This window comes from Corvus moneduloides, chromosome 14 (assembly GCF_009650955.1).
Source record: "Corvus moneduloides isolate bCorMon1 chromosome 14, bCorMon1.pri, whole genome shotgun sequence".
Lineage (NCBI taxonomy): Eukaryota > Metazoa > Chordata > Aves > Passeriformes > Corvidae > Corvus > Corvus moneduloides.
This window is the reverse complement of record NC_045489.1, coordinates 8,550,530-8,573,012: the sequence shown is the minus strand read 5'-3', so window position 1 is coordinate 8,573,012 and position 22,483 is coordinate 8,550,530.

Here is a 22,483-nt window from a genome sequence, read left to right as displayed (position 1 = left end):
AACAGACAAAAGGCTGAAGACAGTAGAACAGCTTGTTGCAGAACAGCTAGCGGCAGGACACATCAGGCCGTCGGTCAGCCCATGTAAGACCCCCATCCTTGTGATCCCAAAGAAGTCAGGAAAATGGAGCCTCCTTCATGACCTTTGACAAGTAAATGCGCGCATGCAAGCTATGGGAGCACTGCAGCCTGGGCTACCAGCTCCTACAATGATTCCAGCGGGATGGCAAATCACTGTAATTGACTTAAAAGACTGCTTTTTCACAATCCCACTGCATCCAAAGGACACAGAATGTTTTGCTTTTACAGTGCCCACAAAGAATTGCAGTGAGCCTGCTAAGTGCTACGAGTGGGTTGTCCTACCCCAGGGAATGAAAAATTCTCCCACGCTGTGTCAGCTATATGTTGACTGGGCACTACGTCCGATTCAACGACGCTACGCAGAAGCATTCATCTACCATTACATGGATGACATCATGATAGCTACTGCCACACAGTTCTCAGACAAAGAGATGTAATGGGTCAGAGAACATCTGCATGAGATTGGAGTAGAGATTGCCCCGCAGAAAATACAGCAGACTGCACCATGGAAGTACCTGGGCTGGCTCATACCAGAATCACAAATTAGGCCCCAAAAGATCAAGCTACACACAGAAATCACCATGTTCCATGATGTGCAACGGCTGTTAGGAGATCTGCAATGGGTCCGCGGGGTCGCGGGAATCACGAATACTGACCTCGCCCCCTTCCTGCCATGGCTGCATGGGACGAACGCTGCCGAACCTCGAGAATGCTCCCCGAACCAAGCAGCGGCTCTTGCCAAGGTCACAGATAAGCTGCAGCACGCATGGGTGTCGCGCAGAGAAGAAGGAGTCCCACTCGCCATCCTTATCACCCTGATCAGTACGGCAGGTTCACATGCCATCATCCATCAATCGCAAAAGAAAAAGGGGGAGGACATCCGGATTCTCAAATGGATCTTCCCGCCGACTCAGCCACGCTTCAGACTGCAGTCCAGGGTAGAGATGGTGGCATTTTTAATCTGAAAGAGTTGTGACCGAGTGGTGGAATTGGACGGCAGAGAGGCAGAGGACATCAACATACTGGTCCGGACAGGGGACTTGGTGTGGATGCTATGCCATGCGGAGGCACTGCAAGAAGCTCTGCTCAGATTCACCGGCGTGGTCCATAACAAGCGCCCACAGGGAAAGCTGGTGCAGTTTCTGGGGCGCTACGAGTGGCTGGACTGCCCGCTGAATGTAGTACGGCCAGTACTAGGGTGCACAGTGTTCACGGATGCAGGGAGGAAGACGAAGCGGGCCGCTTGTGCGTGGAAAGAGAATGACCACTGGAAGACTCGTATCATAGCGGGAGAACCGGCCGACAGCTTGCAAACACTCGAACTGCGTGCCGTGATATGGGCCTTACAACAGTGGTCGAAGGAACCGGTGAATGTAGTCAGCGATTCCCTATATGTCGTTGGAATAGCCCAACGGATCCATGATGCAGAAATCCGGCGTACTAACAATGAACATCTGGGCAGACTGCTTATCACATTGAGGCATACCCTGCAACAACGGACACACCCCTACTGTATCCTGCATGTTCGAAGCCACCAGTGGAACATCAGGCTGGGAGACAGCAATGCCCGTGCAGACGAGGCGGTGACCTGTACCCTCAAAGTGCATCTCCCGCCTGCAAACACCTTTGAGCAAGCCAGATGTAGCCATGATTTGTTCCATCAAAACGCAAAATCCCTGCAGAGACAGTTTAAGATACCACTGACAGAAGCGAAAGGCATAGTGCGGGCTTGTCCCCGCTGTAGCCATCACAGCCCGGGGTTGGGTGTGGGAGTTAACCCCAAGGGTTTGAAAGCCCTCGAGCTCTGGCAAATGGACGTCACTCACGTCCCTGAGTTCAGCCAACAGCGCTATGTCCATGTAACAATTGACACCTTTTCACACTTCCTGTGGGCTACCGCTCAGACAGGAGAGAAGGCATTGCATGTGGAGCGGCATCTGCTCTCATGCTTCACAGTAATGGGGGTACCCAAAAAGATCAAAACTGACAATGGGCCAGCATATACCAGCAGTCGCCTAGCCAGATTTATACAGCAGTGGGGGGTAGAACATATCACGGGGATCCCACACTCGCCCACCAGTCAGGCAGTGGTAGAGAGAGCCCATCGTACACTAAAAGAATATCTGGGCCGACAGAAAGGGGAAGAGATGGAACCAAGTAAACGGCTAAGCAAAATGCTGTTTACATTGAACTTCCTCTCTCTGGCTGGGGATAGGGAGGAGCCTCCAGTGGCAATCCATCATCAGACAGTTGGTAGGGGAATCGAGCACGCCCTTCCAGGAATAAGTGTTTTGTACTGTAACCCTCAAACGGGTTTGTGGGAAGGTCCCAGCCCAGTGCTATTTAACGGCCGAGGATGTATGTGTGTTTCCTCCCCAGAAGGACCATTGTGGGTGCCCAGCAAGTGGTGCCGTGCGACGCAGGCAGGACCCCGAAGCGAGAAGGCGCAGTCAGCATTGGCTCCTGAGGAAAGTGATGCCACTACTTCAACAGCTGGAACTCTGGGACCCCCGTCCCACGAAGCCTTGGGAGGGGCTGCAGCTGCGGCTGAGTGAGGGGGCTGAGAACTTGCCAGACCCACCACTCTCCGTAGCAGGAAAAATAGCAAGACTCTTGTGGCGAAAGTAACGGCTGCCCTGGGCGGTTGCTAGTGACTTGTGGTGGGTGTTGGGGAACCCTCTCCGAAGGCGGAACCAAAAAGGGGAGTTGCGTAGATTCTTGCATATCGCACCAGACACAGAGATAGAGTGGGGAATTGTTTTGACTGTCTTGAGACAAGGGTATTGGCGGACATTTTCGATCGGCTGTCCGCCCATTTAAATCGAGTAAAGCCAGTACGGAGTGTTGCAGTGTTAGGATGAGAGTGTAGCACACTGGTTTGTGTCCTGAGGCAGCATGTGGTGGCCCCTGAGCACTGGGAAGCAGCAAAGCAGCGCTGGACCCGCAAACATTCTGAGAGGTTTGCTTCTTGTAAGCATCCTAACTGGGTCCCACGTAATGTTGACAGCAATCCAAAAGAGACAAAACATGTGGGTCACCCTAGCTAATTTAACGGGGCAAGACTCCATGTGTTTGAGCCTGGCCACACCAGGGGACCTGTTTCGCACCTGTTTAATTGGGGTCCCATACTTTAACCCGCAAGACTTCCGAGGGATGCTAGACAACAGCTCCCTGTTAGGGAACGCCACAAACAATGGCAAGTGTTCAGGGCTGATTGGACTCAAGCCTGCGCAGTAGCATGCCTGCTGGCAAGGTGCATTCTTGAAAAGCATCAATGTCACCATGGGAACACCAGAAGAGTTAGATCTACTGGGTTCCACAAACCAAACTGGGGATGGTTACATGACATTCGAGCCTCTCACTACCAGTCAATTAAACGTTAATAGGTGCCTTTGGGCCACTGTTGACCCTCTTGCAGACTGGTTTCTGAGAAACTACGAGTCCGAAGCAATTTACCCCCGAATCAACCTCACGGGTCAAGCCCCGAAGCGCCTCCCCAGTGGTACATTCTTAATATGCGGGGACCATGTGTGGAATGGGGTTCCTACCAGCCCACATGGGGGACCGTGCTACTTAGGGAAACTCACCCTGTTCCATCCAAACCTGCATCAACTCTTAAATATCACCCACCGCACTAAAACCAGGGGGCAGCGTTCAATCCATGAGCTCAAATGTAAAAGAAATGAAGAGACTGTTTTTTGGAGTCGTGGTATAACTTGGCTAGCATCTATGTTTGTAGCTGGTGCTTCAGCAGCCAGGGCTCATGCGATTTTGCATAAACTTGCTTGCTGGGCGAGGGATGAGCTAAACATAACTTCGCAGATACTTGACGAGCTAAGCGCAGATGTTACTAGTGTTAGGCATGCACTATTACAAAATAGGGCAGCCATTGATTTTCTAATAGCTCATGGCCACGGCTGTGAAGAGTTCCCGGGTATGTGCTGTATGAATCTTTCTGACCACTCTGTCTCAATTCACAAGCACCTCTCTGACCTCCAGAGGGGTCTACACAGCCTTCGGGAGACAGACGACCCTACTGGAGATTGGCTTAAGGGTCTGGGTATCACCGGATGGCTGCGTACATTGGTAGTAGAAGGCTGCCGATTGCTATTTGTAGTTATAATAGGCTTAATAGTACTTGGGTGCATTTTTTCTGGCATTAAAGTGGGGCTGTGAAAGATCATCGACCAGGCCTGGGTTGCCCAAAAAGAAAACGGGGGATATGTAGAGGAATTCCTTGTGGAACGGGGGCATATAATACCCCAGGAGAGCTTGGGCACCCCACGGTTGTTGCAGAAGTACCCCTGACGGGGTCTCAGGCTGAAGATAGGCTTGCTAGGCACCTGCTAGCCGGCAGCCTTGAACAGCCTTGGGAAAAGGTATACACTGGTCAGCTCCCCTGCTGCTTAGAGGCTTTCTTGTGGGAAAGGGGTGTGAACTTTGCAAAGTATAACTTGGTGTAAGTAAACAATAAAAGGGGAGCACGATGCTCAAATCGTATCGGTGTTTGTGTCGTGACTCCGGCTGATTCCCCTTCACCTGGGACCACCCCCCCCCCCCCCCAAAAAAAAAACCAACTGTAACTTCTTAACTTCTTGTAAAACACTACATGACCTTTAAAAGGGTGTAAACAACAAATGTTTAGTGGTTAACAGAAGGGGGTCAATCATGGATAAATAATAAGTCTTAATAACAGTTTAAGTAATTAACTCATGCAAAAGCCAAACCAACAACTTTATAAATGACAAAAAGGGTTTCTGTTCCCACATCTAAGGATAAAGGAAACAGGCAGGCTGGGAGAAGCCTCCTCCACTATGGGCATGCTGGGCATGCTGGAGGGCTGAGTTTTCACCTGCTGACTGCCTCCACCTCTCTGCCAAAGCAAAAGGATGTTTAATTGGTATGGAAGTAAGCCAGCAACATCCTATATCTTCTTTTCTCTTCCTAGAAGCTCACAGGGAGGGTGATTGGGGATTTGATCTTTGCAGAGATCGGAGATATTTTTTCCCAAAACACACATTTTCAGCCTACTCTGCTCATGCTCTGTCTTTTTATATTTTCCCTGTTTTTCATCTGCTTTCCATGTTTTTCTTATCATGACAATGGTGGCGAAAAATAAACACTGCAGCCAACAATGCTGTTCTAATAAAGCTGCAGTTAAAATAGCAAAGAGAATGCAAATTAAATACCATAACCATTTAGAAAACTGTAGTTTATTAAATATAAGTACTTTCAATCTCAGCTTTAGAACATAGGTGGATTCTATTAAGTTTAATCATTTTCCTGGAGGACTGCAGGGTAAAGGTGTTTCACAAATGCACAGATAACAAATGAGGGTGATTTTTAAAGAAAGCACAGAAAGGTGCTGTTGTTAAAAACATGGGTGATAAAGATGCTCTATTATTGACTCAACCTCTCTTTTCAAGTCTGCTTTCTTCTGTTGCTGTTCTCCATGGCTCCCAGAATGAATCTTTCAGAAACATTAATTATATATTTGTAAACATAAACACCAGTAAGCTTGGTTTTTTTCAGGCATTGCAGACAGCTTTCCTAGCTTTCATTTTGGCTTCAGTCACAGCAGGATTGAGCATCTAGGAGCTGAGCCTTTGGGCTTGGACTTCAGTTCTGATATCCAGCCCCTGCTCAGCTGCTGTCTGTCTCCAGGGGCTGGAGATACAACATTTTTCAATATTTACAGCTTGCACCTGGACGTGTGAATGCTGTGGCCAAGTCTTTGGCCAACAGGAGACGTCTGCTTTTCTTTCAGGTTCTTGCAGGCAGCTCCTGTATGTAACCATCCAGCTGTTGCAGAAACCATCCTGTGGCCACCTGGTCTCCCAAGGTGTCAGCTTTTATTGCAGTCAGTACTCAAATCCTTCTGTGGATCTGGACTTTGCTGACCATTCCCCAGGTAATTCCAGGAAATTGCCATCCTGGGGCCTCTTCACAGCCAGTAGCTAAATGGCACTGCGGTGAAAAACGAGGTTCACTCTTTGTATAATTTTAAGAAAAGTTTAATAAAAGGGACAATTAGGAGACAACAGGAAAAAGGGTATTATGGCTGGGTGCTTTGGCAGAGATCCAAAGGCACACCTCTACATCCAAAAGATCATCTTTAAAAGTACATCTCTTATTCCATATTCATCACAATCGTACATGATTCATAAATTCTTTGGAGTTTCTGTGTATCATCCCATCAACCTTATCTTCCTCCTTGGCTCCATTCCATCTCTGCTCCCTCCATAAATTCTTCTCTCTCTGGTTTCTGGTTTTTCTTCTTCTCTGGTAAGATACTCCAGGAATGTGAAGACCTTCTCTGCCTATCTTTTCTAAATTGACTACATAAGCAATAGACATTCTACATCATGTATTCCACTACAGAACCTAGGTAAAGTTTTTCTAACATTAAGGAACATGAAAAAAAGCCAACATCACAATACATTCATAATACTGCTTTACAGCAATATTGAGCAATGCTGCAGTTTTGTGAGTGTGGCTGAAGGTTGACTTGCAGTACACCATAGCTTTGTGCTGCCTTCCAGTTGGTTGTTGATTCTTCCAGAACCATCCTTTTCTTGGCAGTCTGTTCCTCTGGAGGACTTGTGAAGCTCTAGCAGTGTACAGACCTGATTTTGCAAAAAGCTCTGATGTTCCTGTAGTATTTTGCCTGCCAGTGCATCTGAACCACCTTTTCAGTTTCATTTGTTCTGAATTTCCCTTCTGAGAAAAAATCAAGAAACAGGAGATGCCCTTGCCTTTTCCTCTGTCTGGCTCACAGACCTGTGTATGCTGCTCCCATGAAGATGGGTTGTATCCAAGATCTCAGTGCTCATCATTTTAGGGCTCATGGAGTGCTCCAGTGCCAGGAATGGCTGCACTCCAGAAATGGCCATGCTGAGCTTGGGATTGCTGTAAAGCCTCTCATTTTGCAGGTGTTTGGTGCAGTGTGGGAATGCACAGCATCACCTGCACAGGAGCAGCAACACACCGGGAATCAAAGGACACCACAGACTGACATTTGCCACAGGAAGTTATCTCCAGCCAGAATTGGTTTTGAGACAAAAATACACCAGGCTGGATGGTGCAATTAAATTATGCATGATAGGGAGAATAAATGAAAATAAAAGAAAATTTTAAAAGTCCCTCTCTCAGGCTTCAGTCCACCAGTTCAGCACCACAGGCTGAAAAAACTGAGTGTTTTATCCACGGTGGGTTTTGGGGCATAAGGAGTTTAAAATCTGTGTCAGTTACCTGATCAGAAATACCTGGTGGTGCCCACGTTTGGGAAGGTCTCCTGAATACGTGAAAAATTGTACACATATCTAAAACAAGGGCCCAACTCCATCACACATTTTGATTTAATTTTTCTAGCAGTCCGTATGTGCTGCATGGAGTAATTGCATCTGTGTTCTTTCCCAGTTGAGTTTAAATGAAGTACAGCAACTTTGCTGACACCAAGCCTGAGATAAACATGGGCATGTGAGAAGAAAATTACCTTCCATATAATTTCATTCTCTGTAAGCAAAACAGCAAGAAGGTCTGAGGATATTTTTCACTGCTTTATGATGAAAATAAGGTGAGAAATCAGATAGTGGGAACTGTCAGTGCTAAACATCATCATCTGTATATGTGAAGCTTGGAGAGTAGCTGTTAGTAGATCTTTCAAGGTTAATGTAACTGATCTTATTTTGTTGATTGAATAAATAATTCTTTCCAGAGGGAGTAGTTATAATCCAGAAGTTAACATGTCATTTCATCTTTGATTGTGCTCCTACAAATCTTCCATATAACCTCTCAGGCAGAAAACCCTGTAAGCTCAGCACTTTTTATAGAGGGATTTGTTGCAAATCAAACCACTGTGGTGTAGGAGCTGAAGGGAAATATTCCGATGATGCATTTTCTTCTTTGAAAATGCCAATTCATTGAAAATGAAACGTTTCACAGAACTTTAGCCAAGACATATGACTTCCTTATTGCTTTTCCAGTTGTCATGCTGAGAGTCCTGGGTTTCTACACCCACTCTCCTTGGAACCCTGGCTTGCATGTATCTTTTTAGATATCTGTAGGAGGTGGTAAAGGGCAAATTCTGTAAACCTGGTGCTGAAAAGTCCCCCTGTGGAACTTCGTGCATACACAAATATGACTTAGCAAGTGTAAGGAATGCAGAGTGGGGGCTGGAAGGGAAGAAAGATAAAGGGTGGCTGAATGTGTATCTTCTCAGCATGCTTACTTCTCTGGAGTTCAGCTGGAATATGCTGCAAAGTGGAGTCACCTTTGGCTCTATGCACAGGGACAAAGGAAATATTTTCAAAGCAAGGCGTCTTTCCAAACTTAATCAGCCAAAACATTTTTAAGCCTCACCAATCCAGCTTACACAGCTTTTTAAACTTAATTGGTACTATTAAATTTGTAAGGAGGAGAAAGATACACAATAACACAAGTGTGAATATAGAGATAGCTTCAAGATATTTAGAAGTGCATCAATTTGCCTCTGAATGGACATATTAGTGAAAGAATATGGCCTGCATAATGCAAAATCTTTGCTTTCTCACCAGGTACTGCAAGAGGAATCACAAACATTAGAGAAAAGTCGGGAAGTCACAGCATCCCTTTCTGTTTTTCATCTTTGCAGAAGTCTATTACCGCAGGCCTAGGCCCTAGGGCATATCACTGTGTCCCGCAGCCATAGGGAGGAGGAGGAGAGAAGATCCAGGAGACAGGAATTGTGCAGCAAGATTGATTTATTTAATTCTTTTACAAACTCTTTTATAGACATTTTTCTTCATAGTCTAATTGGACAAAGGATCAGCCACCCCTTGGGGTGATTGGCTAAAATCCTAAAACATCCATTGTCAAAATATTTTTCTACTGTACCATAAACAAGATTTTTCAAGGCTGCAGGTGTTTGGTTGTTTACATAACTCTGCTACCTCTTCTGTGAGAGAGAAAAGTCTCTCACGGACTTAGAAAATAGCAAGAAAATCCTTGCTAGCAGCATTTTTGTATCTACAATTCCCCCTTTTTGTTTGATAAGATAACAATTCTACTATTAATCCTAAATAGAAATTTACATCAGTTATTAATTCTAAATATGTCCTTAAGGCTTTAATTATCTGACTCCAAAACAAGAAATTTAAAGTTCAGTCTCTGCTTGTGGAAGGACCATCCCAGTCTCTGCTTGTGGAAGGACCATCTGCCTGATGGTTCACATCTTGGTCATCATCAGAAGAGTCATTAGGCTGATGATCTACATTCTGGTCGCCATTTGGATGGTTGGGATTCTGGTCATCATTTGGAGGTTGCCTGTTCTGCCTCTGGTGCTGTAGGTCAGGGCGAACACATTTTGAAGGTAGCCACCGTACCCCAGTATCTGTGGAAATGCAAGCATACCCATGACCCCAAACGATAAGCTCATGCGGGCCTTCCCACTGGTTAGTGAGTAAATTCCGCACCCAGACTTTTGCCTGATTTCCCTTGAACTATTTCAGTGTATCACTTTCTAGGTGCAGACAACTCTATGGTTTTCAACAGGGCAGCTATGCCGACCTGTTGAGCTTGCTGCAGGACGCTAGAGGACAAAGTACCCTGTAGGCTGGGATCAGAGAAGGGACCAGTCCCCATCAAAGCATCCATTCCCGCTGTCCGTCTAGGATCGGCAGCAGGGAGCTGCATATTCCCTAATGCGGCCTTGTCGGCCAGCTTTCTCCAGGTTTTCTCAAAAACTGTGAATTGTATAGGTTGAAATAGAATTTGACCTAAGTGTCTCATATCAAATGGAGCTAGCAAATCTGTATTTATCACCCTTATTATCTGCATAACCTCAGCAGAACCTAGCCCATGTTGTGCCACCTTGGATTGCAGATCCTGGGCAACCTTCCAAGCAATCACCTCATGCTTGTCATGCTCCCCTGAATTTGGGAGAGCCTTATACACTGGGAAAGCTTGGATGTCCCCTTTTGGGGAGTCACTACCATCCTGAACTTCTGGCACAGCCTGTGGATGGAGTGTACCAGCTTCCCAATTACCCCCAGAATTCTCAAATCTATTTGGCATTCCAAGTGTTTCCAATAATTTCCAATCTCCCTCCTCCAAAGCTCGCATTTTAACTGACTCTAAGAAGCGATTGTAGTGGGTCGGACGCACTGTTACGATGCAGTCCTGAAAGGTCCAGGGGCGAGACCGGAGCAGCCTTTTCCTTCACCGCCCGGCTATGGCAGCTTTATGCCCCGGGGCCAGAACCTCATCTGCCTCACTTCCCGACGAGGAGTCATCAGGCAAAGGCAACTCTGAGATGCTGGGAGCAAACAGAGCTGGGCAGAGAGGGGCACTTTGGCTAGGCTGGCTAGCGGCAGAACAGACAGTACAGACTACAGCTGGCTGAGCTGCAGTTTGAACAGCAGCCTCTTTACGGGATGCCATCTCGGCCGGTCCCAACCGAACTGGTACTGGAGCTGCTGCAGCCGTCTCCAGGGCTGCAGCCACACCCGGCGCTGTGCCCATCTCTTGTGCCGTGCCAGCACTCGGCACCACCGCCCAAACTGCTGCTGTTTCTCGCTCCCTGGATGCGTTAGGCGCTGCCACTTCCGGGTTTTCCTGCGGCAGCACTACTTCCAGGTTCACCGCTGGCCGCTCTGCTTCCTGGTTCGGAGCTGCGCTGCCCACGCCGCTGGCGGGAGATGCGGGCCCGGTGCATCCCGCAAGGTGGGGTGTCTCTGGCATCTGCAGCAGCTGCTTTTGCAAGCTGAGCAGTTCCTCCAGCTGCTGTGATATGTTCGGTAACTGTCGGCAAAGGCAGATACTGTATTAAAAGGTTGACAGCTCGGTTCTGCAGCAGTGCAGAACAGTCCAGAGCCAAGGAGGGCAGCGGACCACACCCAGGCAGTCTTGGTGCAGTCACGCCTGGTGCTACGCTGGCCAAGAAGGTAGATCCGGGCAGTTTTGGCTCTGCTGGCACATACACAAACAGTCTAGGAGCTGCCATGGTCCAATTCGCTAAACCGCTAATTTGCAGCTCTGGATAAGCTGTGGCCGCTGCCGAGCCGAGCGACAAAGCATACTGCGCACCCTCCCGCTGCCCCAACACCCCCGCCTCTGCCGGCACGGGGTCCCTGGGGGCCGTGGAGTCCTGCGATTGTGCAGGGTGAGGTGGCGCAGACTCTGCCTGTGGAGCCGAGGGTGTTTTTTCAGTTTCACCATCACTTGCCCCTGGAGCCTGATCAGCAGGGTCCCCCTTGGACATTCTCCCGTCACTCATTACCGAAACAGGCAAGCCAGCTCTGCTGCCACAGTCAAGGTCTGTTAGCAGAATAAATAACGAACACCAGGTTCGGTATAATTCTAACACTGCTGAGTCCCCAAACGGGAGTTTGTGCCGGACAGCACAGCCAAGTTCCTGCCATAAGGCAAACTCCAGGGCAGTATCTCTGTCCATGGAAATCCCTTTTAAGGTAGCCCAATCTAATAATTCCCGAACTGAGCTCTCAGGAGTGGAGGTGTGCATTATACTAAACACACCTTTCCAGACCATTACCACAGCGTTGGTTTGTGAGCCACTGTTCGCCATTTCTCAGTCCCATCAGACCTCCCAGTCCCGAGGGTGAAGGGGAACAGCATACCTCTAGAGAAATTCGGCTTGGCTCGTAGCAGCAAGACACGTCAGAGAGTGCAGATCATGTCGGGGTCACCGTATATTACCGCAGCCCTTTGCCCTAGGGCATATCACTGTGTCCCGCAGCCATAGGGAGGAGGAGGAGAGAAGATCCAGGAGACAGGAATTGTGCAGCAAGATTGATTTATTTAATTCTTTTACAAACTCTTTTATAGACATTTTTCTTCATAGTCTAATTGGACAAAGGATCAGCCACCCCTTGGGGTGATTGGCTAAAATCCTAAAACATCCATTGTCAAAATATTTTTCTACTGTACCATAAACAAGATTTTTTCAAGGCTGCAGGTGTTTGGTTGTTTACATAACTCTGCTACCTCTTCTGTGAGAGAGAAAAGTCTCTCACGGACTTAGAAAATAGCAAGAAAATCCTTGCTAGCAGCATTTTTATATCCACAGAAGTCCATGTTTTCCAATGTTGTAATATGGTTTACTATATATTATCTTTCTATTGTAATTATATTTATATTAATATTTTCTATACTAATGCTTTATTTTGTTAATGCAATGGCACCTTGGAGAGATAGTGAGTACACCTGGGGTTTTGAGTGTTGTGGCCTGAAAAAGGGGTCTGCTTCAGGTGATTTGTTTTTGAATGCATCTTAGCACAAGAAGGGCAGTTCAGAGCTCATGCACAAGCCCAAAGGGGTCAAGGGGTGCTCAGCACCCAAGGATGGGCTGCAACATGCACTGGAACTCTTGGCAAATAATTTTCCATGGATGGCATGTCCTGAGAGGCTGCTGAGTTGTGTTCTAGGATTTACAAGCTCCAGCCCCTCCTGTTCATACAGAGGTAATCATTGCCTCCATGGTAGCAGGTTTTGCCTCTGCCTCCTGGTAAATCAACATTTCTCTGAGTACTTCTCCCCCTTCACTGCCTTGCTGTGCAGGCCCCCTCAAGATACCATCAGCATCTTCCCTCTCTCTCTGTAAAAGGTTTATCTGGCAAATGTATTCCTTCTCTCATCCCCATGGGGATGCTGCCTTTGCTGCCACTGCTCTTCACATCTCAGACACCTTCCTGCAGAGGGTGAACTGGATGCATGGCTGGGGCTCTTCTACTGCAGTCTGGATCAGGCAAGAATCCATAAAGAGGTGTGCAGCAGAGGTGAGGCTGAGGTTCAAAGAGTTGCTGGTTCAGTGTCCATGGAGAAATGAGACCCTCAGGTGGATTTGCTGCTGCTGCAGGATAATCCAGGCAAGGGGTAGGATGTGTGTCTGGTCTCCGTAGCCTCATCCTTCCCATCCCTCCCTTCAGCAAGGTGCCTGCCGAAACCTTTGGCACAGGCAGGATCCGTCTGCCTCTGCTGCAGATCTCTAGGGCTGCTAGGGGCTGGCTTTAAATTGTGGTCTTGGATTTAATCACTGTTTTGACAGGCTGCAAAAAAATACTGCTGTTGGCACCAGGAGCAGAAGGAACATGAGCAGCCACAAACAGAATGAAGAAAAAGAGCTTGTTTATCTGGGGGGCTTCTCTCCCTGCTGAATTTCAGCATCTGGCAGCAAGTATCAGAGGTGTGAGACCTTCTCAAAAATAGGTGACAGGTATAATTTCTAATAGGAAGTATTAGACAAACCCCAGAAATGGGTTCCAGGGAAAGGTGAGTGCTCTGGGCTGGTTTGCTTTCAAACACAGTGCCCAAAAATAACATCTTCCAGGCAAGAGGTGTAATGATTCCAGTATTCCTGTTAGGGACTAAATGAGCTGAGAGCCTGCAAGCTTCACTCCCTAGACTTGCATATCTAGTATTTTGTAAGATGTGAAGTTTTCCCCAGGCCCTTCTATTTACTTGTACATATAAATAAGAAATTATATTGAACCTGTTGTATCTGTCAAGACATGGTCCTTGTGGGGAAGATCCCCCTGCCTGTGTGTGTGAAGATGCGCTGAAGGAAAGGGGGGCATTCCCAAGCAGTGTTAGCTTGCTGCTTCTTATTTTCTCTACTGAAATTTATTATTTTTATGCCCAAATATATCTTTACTGTTCAGGAATATCTACCTAAACAAATCTGTACATCTGCAATGCAGAAAAGAGTGGAAGCTATACTCGCTTCTGTGTTCAGCAATTTGTTGTACAGGATTTTCCGTAATTAGCTTCTTTCAACTGTAGTTTTTCCTTACAGTTTTCTGTCATCCAAATGGCATTGAAAGTATCTTAACATTACTGTAGGTTAGCAGATTTTTTTTTATACCAATGGTGATGCCTTAGGTTTTAACTTCTGTATTTTTCAAATCCTGTACTGCCTAGTGTGTAACTCTGAAGTTTCTTGTAGCCTGTTAACTACTGTTCTCTCATGCTAGTTAGGCATAACAAGCCTCTCCAAGCCTGCTCTCCAAGGACACCCAGATTGTCCTAGGCCCAAAATGTATAAACTAACATCTTAAAAGGCGGGGTAAACTTGGGGAAATTACATCCTTAACTGAAGTTGTAATTGGAGAATTGATCCTGATATGCAAACGGACCGAACTTATAAAAGTGTGAAGAACTCATGACCCAGGGTCCATCTTGAGTGTAGCCTTTGCCCTGCCCAGAGTGTACCTTTGAAGGCCCTTCAAATAAATACCTACCTTTATTCCCTTATTCTTGTCTACTGTCTGTTTTTAGGTGGCCATCTCAGGCATCAGTGGTACAAATTCTGATCTGTAATTGTGCCTGTAGATCCTCTTCTGTGATATATTCATTTTTAATACCTGTTATGGAATTCATATATGGGGAAATAGGTATTACAGATCAGTTCTATTGGCACTGTTCCACTCTTCTTAGCAAGATTGTGGGCACTTTTGTTTAGATATCTATTATTCATCACTTGCCTGATACATGCAAATGTGGGTGATTTTCAAAAGCTCAGCCATCTAAAATCAACAGGTTTTAACATTTTGCTGTTGGCTGCCCAAGAGAAGGTGATTCAAGGACAGTGCAAGGAACCAGCCAAATGTTTAAAAATTCTTGCTGTGGGATGATCCATCTTTCTCAAATAGAATTGTGACCCTTGGCAAGCTTAAATTACTATTGGTTTAATGGTAAAAAGTACATTTTGGTTAGTTTTTATTTTATTTGTCCTTTGCTCTGAGATCCCTCAAAACCATAAGTATTCGTACAAACAATTTATGGTCATATAATAAATAGTCTTCACAATTTAATTAAAAAGTCAAGCAGCATAACTATTTTTCAAACCCAGTGAGTAAAGATCCTGCCATTTTTATGTAATAAATCAGGATTAAAATTAAGCTGTCAGTTTAATCTCCTCTGTTCTCAGGTGATACACCCATGGCATAATACTGTGTTGATAGGAGCACTTGAGCATTTTCTCAAATGCTTCAGAGTTAGCCCAGGAGCTGTAGTAAGCCCAGGCTGTGTTTGTATTTCTTATTGCCCTCAGGAGTGGATGATCCCTGCTCCTTGCTGATGTGTTTCTAGGCTGAGCCATGTGTGATGGCAGGTAATGATGAGTGGCGATGATGTGTGGCTGTGTCCCTAAACAAACACCTCTGGCTCTTGCCACAAGACAGTGACATTTCCTGGATGTGGATGTGTTGTTCAGTGATACAGAAACCCACCAGTGCCTATTGGCATATTGACATTTCACTCCTGTAAAACTCTTCATTTAATGCATTCCATCATTTGTTGCAGACAAATTGCTGGGTCTGTTCTCCTGTTGTCCATGGAAAGGTCAGGGAGATGTGTCTGCCTCGCTGGGGTGTGCTGAGGGGAGTGCTGGCTCTAGCTCCTTCACCAGCACTCATTAGGGTGCTGTTTATTACACAATTTATGAAATTATCTTCTGCTTCAGGCCTGGGCAGACTGGCCCTCTCTGCAGAAATCATCTCTTAAATGCATCTGTCCTTTCAAAATGGATCCACAGAGCTCTGCAGGACTCCTGGAAAAGGGTGTTGAAACACAGGGTCTGCTGTGGGGGACCATTAACTGGGACAGAGGGGACATTGCAGCTTCTCTATGGGAAGAACATTGTGGGTGACATCTGTGCATCATTTCAGCTGTGATGAAATCACAAGCTGGGTGCCTTGCATGGCACTGGCAGTGCCGAGTGGCTCCCAGCATCATGGCTTTGCTGGGGAGTGAAGCTGTTCTGGCAGTGTCACATTCAAGTCCTGTTGCTCTCTGAATAACTTTCCATTTAAATTCATTCTGGCTGCTGTGGAAAGACATTTGCAGAAAGACTTGTTGCATGGCCAGTCTTGCCTTAACCTCCCGTGCTGCACTCACCCAAATGCAAGGTTTCTTCCCAGCTGCAACTTGCCCATGTAGATGCCTGGGTGTCCCTGCACTTACCTGTCCTGGTGTCCTGTTCAGCTTTGTCATTTGAGAGATTTTAAACTGAAAATAGGAATATGATTTCTAAGGTCAGATACTGGTCTGAAAATGGCACGTGTGTTGGCATTTTTGACAAGCAAACGGGATGGGGAGCCCGGACAGGCATTCTAGGAGATTTTTTATTATTTTATTCCGTTATCAGTCTCAAATACAGAGTTGAGACAGAGATGGTACAAAGTTCACGCCATCACAGGCATCTAAAAACTTCCTTGTTACAAAGCATTCTTAAAAGCTTAGTTATGTCTAACTAGCATTCTTAAAACCATTGTTTTAATGTCCTTGCTTGCTATATAATTGTATCCTCTTCTACTTCAAGTTTTCGCAGCTAGAGCTGATTCCTTAATTCTTTTGCTTTATTTCTAAAATCTGCTTTTTTCTCACACCTAAGAGCTTTTCCACCTTTTTGTGTTTCCCACACACGTAGACACCTACATGTGGGCTCTGTGGGAGCTGCTGGTGTATGAGTACCACTGACTACCTGGATCTAGCTAAGAGGGTGTGGTTTATAATGGGAGCTTCAAGAAGTTTTCCAGATTTCCCTTGAACTGCTGGAAAGTACCATTCTGACAGCCACTTAGCACAGGTGTCTTGGTTTGAAAGACAGGTGTCTGCTAGGGAAGGCAGGAACCTCCCTTGGAATGGAAAATGTAAACCCCTTCCCTCCAAATTATTATAATTTTGAAATTAGGGGGCTTTCAGGCAAAGATATGGAAAAAGGAGTAACAGTTCTTTACTAGTATGTACATGTATAACAAGGCAAACAAACAACAACACCGGCAGCAACAACAAACAGAGCCAGAACCCAGCGCCAGCCTCTCTCGGCTGTCGGGCCCTTTCCCCTCGGGTGCAGTTCCGCTCGCAGCCGGCAGGGGCGCTGGCGGCTCCCGGCCGGGCAGGGCGGCTGCGATGGTTCCCCCGCGCCTGCAGGGGGCGCTGTGGTGCGAGCTCAGGGAGCATGCTGTAATGGCGGCTTGGCCAAGCTGGGAAGGGATGGAAGAGAAGCTTCACAAACCCCCTGGGCAGCTGATCCACATGCCCCAGCAGGACACTCGGGAGCAGCAAACTGGAGCGGCAGGAATGAGCACAAAATCCTGGGTGGTAGACGAGGTGTATCAAACTCCGGAGCTGTAGGTGGGAACTCCAGGACCTCTGGGCAGGCAGGGGGTGCGGAGCTGCAGTGTAGCGAAGGCTCAGAGCAGTGGCAAAGGAACGACAGGGGTAGGGCAGTGGCGGCCGGGCTCCCAGCATGGTAGGGAAAGGTGGGCTCAGGATCCCGGGGTTTTTCCCCTGGGGCACCTGAGCAGATGGTGAAAAGTCCCTCTTTTAGTGAGGTAGGGCATGAAACGGCCACTCCAGCAAGCAGAGCTCCACTCACGGTAGAAGGAAGGCAGCAGAAGGCAGAACCTCGCAGTGGCGATGAATTCTCCCCACAGCCACCGCAGCTTCTCTCCCCTCTGAATGCCGAGAGCACCAGAGAGCTAGGGGCTCCACCCAATCCCTTTTCCCCAGAATCTCATGGCACCTCTGCCCTACACGAGAAAACCCCAGGTAAGAGAGAGTAGCCAGCTTGACCCCTCCCCCGAGCTGTGGCCAGGTCTTTTGTCCTTATTGTCTCCTAGCAACATGTATGGGGAAAATTCCTTAAGAGAAAAAAAACCCAAAAGGAGAACTCCTAAAACCCCAACAACAGGATTTAATCTAGAGAAGACTGAGAGGGGACCTCATTAATGCACATAAATGTCTCAAAGGCAGGTACCAGAGGATGGTGACAGATTCTTTTCGGTCATGTCCAGTGACTGGACAAGGAACAATGCCCATAAACTAAAACATAAGAAATTTCACCTCAACATGAGGAAGAACTTCTTTACACTGAAGGTGGCGGAGTCCTGGAACAGGAAGGTCATGGAGTCTCCCTCCATGAAGACCTTCCAAACCCACCTGGAAGTGTTTCTGTGTCACCTGCTCCAAGTGACCCTGTCTTGGTAGGGGGGTTAGACTATGTGGTGGGTGAGCAGGTAAGAGATCCTACCTAGAACCCTGCCAGCCTGATCACCAGAAAAATCCATAGGGAATTTTTCAACGTGCAGGGAATTTAAATGAAGTTCAGGTGAGGCTGAGCAGGTGTTTGTTCAGCAGCTTCTTTAGACTTTAATCACGGTTAAATCTTTTAGTTAGATAACTGTTCCATCAGCTGATAATTTGAATTGTATTGAAGAACTATATGCTAAAACATCTTCAGTGGGAAGCAGCAAAGCAGATGAGTTTGGATTCCTTCTCGTTCATTCCTTGCATATCATCATGTCAGTTCCTATGTTTTCTGATTAATTGAGTTATCTGGTGTGCGTTTTCTTCTACAAACATTGACTCCAAATACACAATTTACCAACCACGGCCTGACCATGATAGCTTGGGAAGCCAGGACTCATTATCAAAGGTCAAGGCCTCTGTGTAATTTGCTTTGGATCAGGAGCTGTTGTTACACTTCCAGCTGTGCTGTGGGAATTGGGACAAATTGCCTAGTGATGATAAGCCTGAGTTTTCCATTTATATAGTTTTAGGATTTGGGATCTGTGTTTCTCATAGGCTTTGCTCTACTAAAAGCCAAGTTGCTTGGTGGTTTCAAAGCCCTTGAGGTAAAACTACATACAATTTTTTTAAAGAAGAAATGAATTAAAGTGTGCTTTGAGCTATGTTTTCTTCACTTTGTGGCATTGCTGTGTGCTGGGACAAAGAGCATTATAAGCCTAATGGCTTTTGTGTGGTTTTTCTGTAGGACGCAAACCATCACAGGAGGCTGTGTCTCCCCAAAAGCTGTCCGGTGCATAGCAATGAGCCTTTACCTGTGCTGGGCTGGAGGCGCTTGGATGCTCGTGGCAGCTGCAGGCTTTCCTGTTTCCAGCCAGTTCCCTGCAGCTCCGTGGGCTGAAGCTACAGTGAGGAAATCTGTGCACACTGCAAGTCATGAGATGTACCAAGTTCTCCATGTTTCCAGGGAAACATCCAGTTATAGACATAGCCCTTAAGCTTTTTTCTCAGTTTGCTCAGTCCCACGTCCCTCACAGACTGCCAGTCTGGCTGCTGTTGGTGGAAACTCGGAATGCTGCAGTATCTAAGGGGGAAAACTCACTTTGGAGACTTTGGCAAGGAAGACTCATAGAAAGGAAATGGGAAACAAATAAGGAAAAAGTGATGCATTTTGTTGGTGGGTTTTTTTTCATAAGAATGGAGGGCTTTGTTTTGGTTTGGGTATTTGTGCATTTGGGGATTTGCCATGCAGGTGCCAAAAATAGTATTTTCCTGGGCAGGGGATTGCAGGGATTTCATGGCCTCTATCCAAGGCTCAGTAATTCCCCACAGAGACCTAATGAGAGCAGGTAGAATTAGTCCAGGTGAGCAGGACAAGGGGCCAGAGTCCAGGTGTGTGGGGCTGCTACAGGGCACACAGCCTGTGACACAGCAAACTTTGGGAAATTATAATGAGCTTTACACTGAGCTGACAGCTGGGTCTTGCTGCCAATGAATCCAATGGCAAAGCACTGACTGTTTTCAGGAGCAGGCACGCTGAGCCAAAATTGGCTGCTGCCATGTCTCATTTGCATGGAAGTTAATTACCTGTATCTTCAGGTTCACTTATCCTTATGGAGATGGGCATTAAATCTGGCCCCTGCTGGTTTCTCAGTCCCCTTTGGACTTGTTTCCACCATCTCTGAAGCAAGATGCATTTCAGGTGCATTTTTGTCTTACCTCTGTGGAAAGAGCCTTGCTTGGTAACAGTCATGCTGTTGTCCCTGCTTTTTTATTCAACCTGTACTGAAATTTGCTGAACATGGTTGTTGCAGTGGGGATACTGCAACATGCATATACCAAACCGGGAGTCCCGTGGAAAGGAAATATATATGGACAGACAGATTCTTGATAGCTGTTTCAGAGCGATGTTTATTTCTCCAGCCGCATGGCCGGGGCTCTGCCAAGGAACTGTTCCAGTCACCGGACCAAGGGTCCTTCTGCCCGCGCAGGGGAACACAAACCAACCAATGGGAACGAGGCTGAGCAGGGGCAGGGAAACCCCGTGTCTGTCCCCTCAGGGCCCCTCTCCCAGGGCTACACGGCGGGGAGAGGAGACCCCAACACCTCACCCGTTTTATTTTAATAAAAGGAGAATGAAAACAACTGGATAAACATAACAAGAACAGTTTCAAAACAAAACAAGCCACCCTCCTGAGTCTTTAAATGTCCAAACAGATTCTGTGGAACATCTTAGGGCTGACAGAAGGGAGACAGAAGTCTCTGAGCATGCTTTGTGGGGAAACTGAGGCAGGAGAGGGTTTAACTTCTTCCCTCCCCCTTTTCATCCCCCACTCGGCATTGGAAAGGGATCTTTGGGGAAACAATTGGCAAAAACATGGTTTTGTGAGGGAAACCATGGATGAAAAAATGGATTGGGAATACACTGGGGGTAATAGGACATAGGGTAAAAGGGAAAGGTGGGATTAGGAAAGGGAGACTGTAGGGGGGGCTTACAATGGAGATATTGTCTAACATGACTGCGATTTTTTGCATATATACTGCCTTTTACAGGAACACCATCAGGCCCAGTGACCTGCAATGCTTGTAACCCTTTTCTACCTCGTATAATTTTGAATTCCACCACCTCTCCATCTCCCAAGCTTGGGATGCATTTTTCAGGGTTATTCTTTTTAATAGCAGTTCTATGCACGAATATGTCTTGCTGGTTGTCACACCTTGTTATAAAACCATAATTTTGCTGAACATTATACCATTTTACTATCCCTAAGATCTTAGCTGCTATGGTCTTTTCCTTTTTTCGAGTGGCTGCTGTTTTCTGTCTCGCTGCGTCTTTGCTCTCTCTCCTTCGGTCGCTCCCATGTTGGAATTGTCGGGGCTGCTGGTGCCTGCGCGCTCTTCCCGGGGTCGCATTCGGGGCTGCGCGGGCCGGGCCAGGCCGTGCCGCTCAGTTCTCCGTGCGTCGCCTCCTCTGGTCGCAGCTTCGCTGCCGATGCCAGGCGCTGTACCCACGTCTCGGCCGGGCCCCTGAGCGACGACCCCCCTGCGCCCTGCTCCAGCGCGCATTTCAGCTGGGCGCGGCTCCGTTCCACCGCCGCTGCCGCCAGCCGCCCCTCTTGGTCAGGCGTTCACGGGGCTCGCTCCACCATGCACTGCGCGGGGCCGTGCGGGCACCGCCGGGTCCCGCCGCGCCTCGCTCTGCCACCGACACTGCGGCTCGCGTGGCTCCGCCCGCGCGCGGGAACTGCCTCGCTGCTGCTCGCAGAGCGCTCGGTGCACGTGGCCTGGGCCGCACGGTCCCTGCGCCAGGCTTCCCTTTGCCAAGACACAGCTGACATTGCTCAACAGTCTCGGTAACTAAATAATATTCACGAAAATATTCTTCCATCGGCATATATTTTGACTCCAATATTAACTGTGTCCAAACGGTTTTCCAAAAGCCCTTGGTAATAATTAAATCCCAAGAAACATAGAAAAAGTTCTTAAACAACCATGCCAGGAGGTGTTTCAGTTCTTTTTGAGCTTGAATCAAGCTAAAATTTACAAATCGTTGTTCAAGAATCATTTTAAGTTTAAGATAAATGTCCATATGCGGCTCTGAGAGCCAAGAGTCTTCCCACGGTTCCTCCATAGTTTAGATATGGAATAGCAAAACAAAACCAAGAAGAGGAATCCAAAGTTTCCAGGGTTTACTCACACAAATCAGTCGCTTAGAGATCGGGGATCGTTCTGCTCTCAATTCGCCACCATTTTTTGCAGTGGGGATACTGCAACATGCATATATCAAACCAGGAGTCCCGTGGAAAGGAAATATATTTGGACAGACAGATTCTTGATAGCTGTTTCAGAGCGATGTTTATTTCTCCAGCCGCATGGCCGGGGCTCTGCCGAGGAACTGTTCCAGTCACCGGACCAAGGGTCCTTCTGCCCGCGCAGGGGAACACAAACCAACCAATGGGAACAAGGCTGAGCAGGGGCAGGGAAACCCCGTGTCTGTCCCCTCAGGGCCCCTCTCCCAGGGCTGCACGGCGGGGGAGGAGACCCCAACACCTCACCCGTTTTCCAACACATGGTAGTGGGGTGGAAAATCTGCTTGGACAGGTAATGCATCTGCCAGACATGGAACTTGTAAATGGTTGTCTGAATGCAGCTCTGACCAGGGTTTCAAATGGAAATGTTCTGTCTTAGCATGCAAGACCAGGAATCTTGTCCAACTGTGACTTTGGCCCTCCTTTGAGCAGGGTATAGACTAGAGAATTCTAGAAATACCTTCCAGTCTAAGTTATTATTGCAATCCATATTACAATACTACGAATTTGAATTAGTAATAAGCGTATGACATGTATGAGCTCTGGGTCAATGTAATTGGAATATATCCT